Source organism: Humulus lupulus, chromosome 8, assembly GCF_963169125.1.
Source record: "Humulus lupulus chromosome 8, drHumLupu1.1, whole genome shotgun sequence".
In the NCBI taxonomy this organism is placed as follows: domain Eukaryota; kingdom Viridiplantae; phylum Streptophyta; class Magnoliopsida; order Rosales; family Cannabaceae; genus Humulus; species Humulus lupulus.
This window is the reverse complement of record NC_084800.1, coordinates 165,285,392-165,291,645: the sequence shown is the minus strand read 5'-3', so window position 1 is coordinate 165,291,645 and position 6,254 is coordinate 165,285,392. Positions and strand designations below refer to the sequence as shown.

General features: G+C 32.3%; 1 long non-coding RNA gene across 1 annotated transcript; it reads left to right on the top strand.

Annotated features, from left to right (window-relative positions):
- The first annotated feature begins 3,481 nt into the window (after positions 1 to 3,481).
- On the top strand, positions 3,482 to 6,040 carry LOC133798620 (uncharacterized). The gene is made up of 3 exons (XR_009875966.1): positions 3,482 to 4,957; positions 5,264 to 5,355; positions 5,441 to 6,040. It is a non-coding gene; the product is annotated as an uncharacterized LOC133798620 (long non-coding RNA).
- The last annotated feature ends 214 nt before the right edge of the window (positions 6,041 to 6,254 follow it).

Here is a 6,254-nt window from a genome sequence, read left to right as displayed (position 1 = left end):
ACAGAAGTGACATGATGGGTAAGAAGGTCACGGGATGACCCCCCTTTGCCAACCCCCAGGTGCCCTCTCCCTATAAATATGGAGACCTTGGGAGTTGTAAGGGGTTGGATTCTATCTTGTAAAGAAATACCCTGTAAAGAACATCCGAAAGATAGCAATAATATTGGCTGGTGGACTAGAAGGATTTTAACCTTTGAACTACCTAAAAAAGTATTCGTGTTACCATTTTACTTTAAGATCATTCGTCTATTACAGTTCATTATTTAGCACTAATCCCGCTCTTATTCTATTAATTATCTGTTGCTGAAGAACCGCGTCAACACCTACATTCTCCCAAATCACGCCTCTTGCATCTAGGGCATTCAGGATAAGTCTTCTAGGCTTCACTACCACTCTGGTGGCCCATTGAAATACCAGGAGGTTGCTGATGGACCCAAAATGAGTATGTTTTAAATATTTATACTCGCAAGCGCACAAATCGTATATGGAATATAGTGTTCGTGTAAGCACGAGATCGAACCCAAAGGAGTTGTCTAAAATCGAAAAGAAAACTATTTTAAACCAAAATTAATAAATTCTAACCTTGCTCCAAAGATTGATAAGATTTTTGTATAATAAAAATAAAATAAAAGATAATAATAAAGATATTAAAGACAATATATATAACATAAATTAATAATAGAAATCAAGATAGTAAAAGAAAGATTATTAAGATAATAGAATCCAAAAAATATAAGTTCAATAATATTTAAAAGTACATTGATTCCCAAGTTTTAGTAATAGTAGAAATTAATCAAACCATCACTTATTCAAACTAGATATTCTATTTAACACTACTATAAAATTGTACTTAGACGACATGCATGAGATGATGTTTGTAGTAAAACTGTCGTGTCATGTTAAAAATATACATGACACAACAGTCGCTCACAAACTGTTGTGCCATGCAAATTAAAACTCACATGAAATGACAGTTCTAATGAGACTGTTGTAACATGCCTATTTTTAACATGAGACAACATTTCTACTTAAATTGTTGTCTAATGCAATACAATTTTTCTAATCAAGTACTAATTTAATTTGTATTTTTTTAATATAATTTAATATATTTTATGTAAGGCTATTTAGGATTTTTACCCCCCGAACTATTACCACTACCGTATCGTGCCCCCTAATTTTTTTAGGCCGTTAAAAATTCCCCCCGAAATATTCACAGTAATGTAAAGAATGACCATTGTTAACTTTCAACACATGTGGCTAACAAAAGGCTGACATGGCTCTTTACATGCTGATGTGTCTTGGCCATGTCAGCGCCATGTGTGTAATTTTAAATTAAAAAATCTATAATCATATTAAAAATTAATGAATTGAACACTAAAAAATAGAATTAATAAATTAAACCATTTTTTATACATTAAAAAAAATAAAAACCATATTTAAAAATAATAAAATTACACACATGGCGCTGACATGGCCAAGATACATCAACATGTAAAGAGTCATGTCAGCCTTTTGTTAGACACATGTGTTGAAAGTTAACGGAAGTCCTTCTTTACATTACTGTGAATATTTCGGGGGGAATTTTTAACGGCCTGAAAAAATTAGGGGGCACGATACGGTAGTGGTAATAGTTCGGGGGGTAAAAATCCTAAATAGCCTTTATGTAAATATATTAATAAAAAGTATTAATTAATAATTTGCAACACACAATACCTACTAGTTAAAGAATGAGTTTTATTTTTAAATGAGTTATTCAAATAATTGTTTATTTTTTTAATACTTTTTTTGTAATATTAATTGCTAATTGAATTACTTATTATATATTTAATAAAATAAGATTTCTTTTATTAAAAATTCATTAATGATTGTGTTGTTTGGTAACACTTAAAAAATAAGTTTTTATTTAGTTAATTAAAAAATTGAGAATTAAACAAAAAACAGTGTTTGGTAACTTTATTTTTATTTATTATTTTTAAAATTTTAATTAAAATTCATTAAATTTTGAAATAGAATTTTTTTCACTTTTAATTTTTTTTAAACCGTTACGACTTTTTGTTTCTTTTTTTTTTCTTCTCTTCTTCAAATCAACACCCCATTTCATATTATTAAAGAAAAAATAAAAATAAAATTTATCAAACGCGTTTATTGTTTTTAAAAACAAAAAATAATAAACGCGTTTGATAACTTTTATTTTTATTTTTTGTTTAACAATATGATATGTTGATTTGAAAAATAGAAGAATAAAAAAAAGTAAAAGTTGAAAACAGTTTAAAAAATTTTGAAAGTGAAAAAATTCTATTTTCAAAATTTAATAAATTTAAATTAAAATTTTAAAAAATAACAAATAAAAATAGAGTTACCAAACATATATTTATGTTTAATTGTTAAATTTTTTAATTACTTAAATAAAAAACTATTTTTTAAGTATTACCAAACATTATAAATTTTTTTACCAATTAAACACAACCCATAATTATTAAAAATTTATAGTATTAATTTTATTTTTTTCTTTTAAAAAACAGATTATTTTTTCTCTTCTTTATTTTTTAAAGAATGACTTATTTCTAGGTTAAAAAATTGCCCCAGTAATCTTGACCCCCTCCACCCTTGTTTGACCTCGCGCGTAGCACCTCCTCCATGACGGCGCCTCCCACCTCCGTTCGACAACCCCGGACAGCACCCCAAGACAGTAGCCCAGCCGCCGTTCGACCCCAGGACGGAAACCCCGCCATTGCTCGACATCCACAACAGTTCGTGTGACTGGAGCACTACTACAAAATACCCTTCTAGGACACTTTTTTAGGACACGCACCTAAATGCAAGTCTTTAAAAATGTTTATGAAGTTTTTAGGACACTCATTGAGAGTCCTGAAAAAACACAATTTAGGACTCGCAATGAGTGTCCTAAAAAAGTATGCGAGTCCTAAAAAGTTCTTGGTTGAAAAATTAGAAATGATAACTTTTTAGGACTCGTAAAGTGAGTCCTAAAAAAAATATTAAGTCTTTAAAATTGTTAGAAAAAGGGACTTCATTTTTTTCAAAAATTGGGGGTCAAAATTGTTCAGCACAAAATAACACAGAGTAGAAAACTCAAAATAACACAAAGACAAGAAAACTCAGTCACATTTGGGGATTTCGGTAGGGCTTGCTGGACGGAGGAGCGTGGGTGAACGATGGCTGCTGGGTGGTGAACGGCGACGAAGGAGGCGAGCAGCAAGCGTCGGCTCTCGGGACCCAGGGAAATCTTCTTCGACATCATGGGTTCTCGGATCCTGCATCTCAGTTTGCAGCGGCGGCGCTGGTTCTCGGCGGAGGCACGGGTTCTCGATGGTGTTGGTTCTCGGCAAAGGGTTCCCATTCACGTATGGTCCAAGCCCAGCAAGTTTTCTTTTAAATTTTTTTTAAATATTACATTATAAATATTTATATATATTTATCATAAATAAATATATATATATATATATACAGCAACATGTGTTTTTCTTTGGTTTTCTTTCTAATTTTGATCTGCCGCACAGGTCTTCTTCTGTTCCTGTGGATCGAGAAAGGTCTGTATAATTGTTTATTTTGTTTTTTATTTAATGGGTCTCGTTTGATATTTGCCACTGCCTGATTCTGTTCTTGGTTTTGTAGATGTCGGTGGGTCAGTGGTGGATTTGAGTTTTTTTTCAATTGTGTGCAAAACAATTGTCTATTGGCTATATTTGTTCAGATTTTCATATATAATATCCCCTTGCAAAAGAAATAGCTTCTTGAATTTTGATTTTGGAAATCTTTACTATTCTTCATGTCATGTTAGATTTTATTGCTTCCACTACCCTGTAGTCCATATGCACTTTGCAAAGATAACTGAAGTAGACATGTGAGAAGGAGATCTGGAGACTTTGTGATTTATCTTGTTAAAAATTGAAACTTTTTTGATGATGTTTATTCTGGATTCTCTTGTCTTCATTGTGTTGTTTTCTTTATTTGATTTATCACTAGAATGAAATTATTGTGCATAAACTGTGACTGTTTTCTAAGTTTAAGATACCATTATGCTCTGGTTTACTAATGATATGGTACTTAATTTGATTGGTTTGAAAAGTGGTAGATATTTGGCTGAATTACTGGGAGAAAGGCAGAAGTTGGTGCCATTCATTCAAATTTTGCCTCACTGTAACAGACTTATTAGTCAAGGTTTATGAATTCTTCAAGTTTATTACATTTGAGATAGTTGTTTCTTACTATATCTTGTGCCAGCTTTTAGTCTTTTAGTGATCATTTATGTTTTGTTTTCTTGTGCTCTTTAAGCAACCCCTTATGTTTTTTTGTTAAAAAAAGACTTTGTGAATCTTTGGTTTCTCAAGCATACATGATCAACCTAATTTGGATTTGCATCTCATATGGGCATTCTGAAAGTTGGCTTCTCTCTCTCTTGATTATTTTATGATTTTGCATATTCGGTATCTGAAAAAGAATTGCAGGGTTACTGCAGCAAAGAGTTAATGGTTGAGGTGAAATATGTGATATTTAATTGTGTCGCACCCACAATAGATGACACATATTTAAAGTGTGTTAATATTACACGTACACACACAAGTACGCACACACGCACACACACATAAGATATATTCCTTTTTTGCATGCTGTACTGATATATGCCAATAACAATTGTACAGCGTAAACAAGTTCTTTGGTACTTAAGGTCATCTGTTCTATTGGTTGTAAGTTGATGTATGCCACGAAGTGTTTAGTTTGTGAACCTGACAAACAATCTTCTTGTTTCACACATTTTGTGCTCAAACCGTACCTTTTTGTTTATGCCATCACATAAATTAGATGGGTATCAGGAGGTTTCAATCCAAGTTTTGTAGATCATGAAAGACTTGAGCATGAGAATCCACTTCGGTCATTAAATCAGATTCCATATGGCAGACCAATGGATTTGGAGGGATGGCCTGCAATGCAAGTGGAGGTAATGCCATTCTCTCTCTCTCTCTCCTTCTTCTTTTGATTTGCCTGCTTGAATTTTTCTGTCTCTTTTTCTTTAGAGATCCTATGAGATCCTATTATTTGGTTATATCTTTAATTTTTTTTTGTAATCATTTATTTTTAATGTATGAGCATTGCTAACTCTTTTATGAGTTCTTTCATCTGCTTATAATGATTGAATATTAATGATTTTGTTGAATATGTGTTTCTTTGAATGTGGTGTTTTATTACTTGTGATTTATTTGTGAGAGTGGAAGTGTTTACTTGTGGTATTTGTGAGAGTTTCAAGATTTTAGAAAATTACAACAAGAAAGGCGTAATCATTTACAATACCTTCATAGGACTTCACGCCATAGCTATACTGAATTGGAAGCTGATTTAGTAAGTACATATATAGAACGAATTATAACTGGTTTTATGTTTTCTTCATTTGATGTTAAAATTGACCTAATTCTATTATATGCAGCAAGCTAAGTGGGGCACGACAGAGCATATAGATCGATCTATACTCTGGAAGGTGGCCAGAAAAGATTCTTCTGGCAACTATGTCACCGAGTGTGACAAGGTCATGGGAGAGGCCATCATAAGTTGTAAAACGTTAAATGATTTTTCATAATTTTTTTATATTTTAGTAACAAACAAATAATTGATTAAATTTTGTACAGGAAGAAATGCTTGAGCAAAGAAAAGAAGGCAAACTGATTGAGATCGGAACAAATGACATCCTAACACAAGTGTTAGGTACTGCTGAGCACCTCGGTCGAGTTCGAGGCCAGAGTCAAGGTGTCACACCAAGAGACTACTTTCATAAGCCTATTGGGGGGGGGGGGGGGGTCTAAGAGGCTTGCTAGAGTTACTTTTTGAAATCATAGCTAGAGTTTCTTGAGCGGAAGAGTCATAGCTAGAGTAACTTTTGAAATCAGAATTAAAAAAATATACTAATTGTAGTTTTTAGTTAGCACTTACATAGTTATTCCAAGTGAGTTCTATATTCCATGTGAGTTAGCACTTACATATTTTGATCTTGTAATTTTTAGAGTTGGAACATACTGAGTTCTATTGATTTTGTTTGTCTGTTCATTCTGTCTGAACTATGTTGTAATTACACAGGAAATTATGAATGAATATAGTGGTTGAAAATAGATAAATGAAAAAAATTCTCATATTCTATATGGGACGTCGGTCTCCACAAAACTGTCCTCTTATGTATTTCCGGGACGATGCTTGCACATAAATTGTCATCTCATGTACTGCAGGAGGATGATGCTTGAGTATGAACT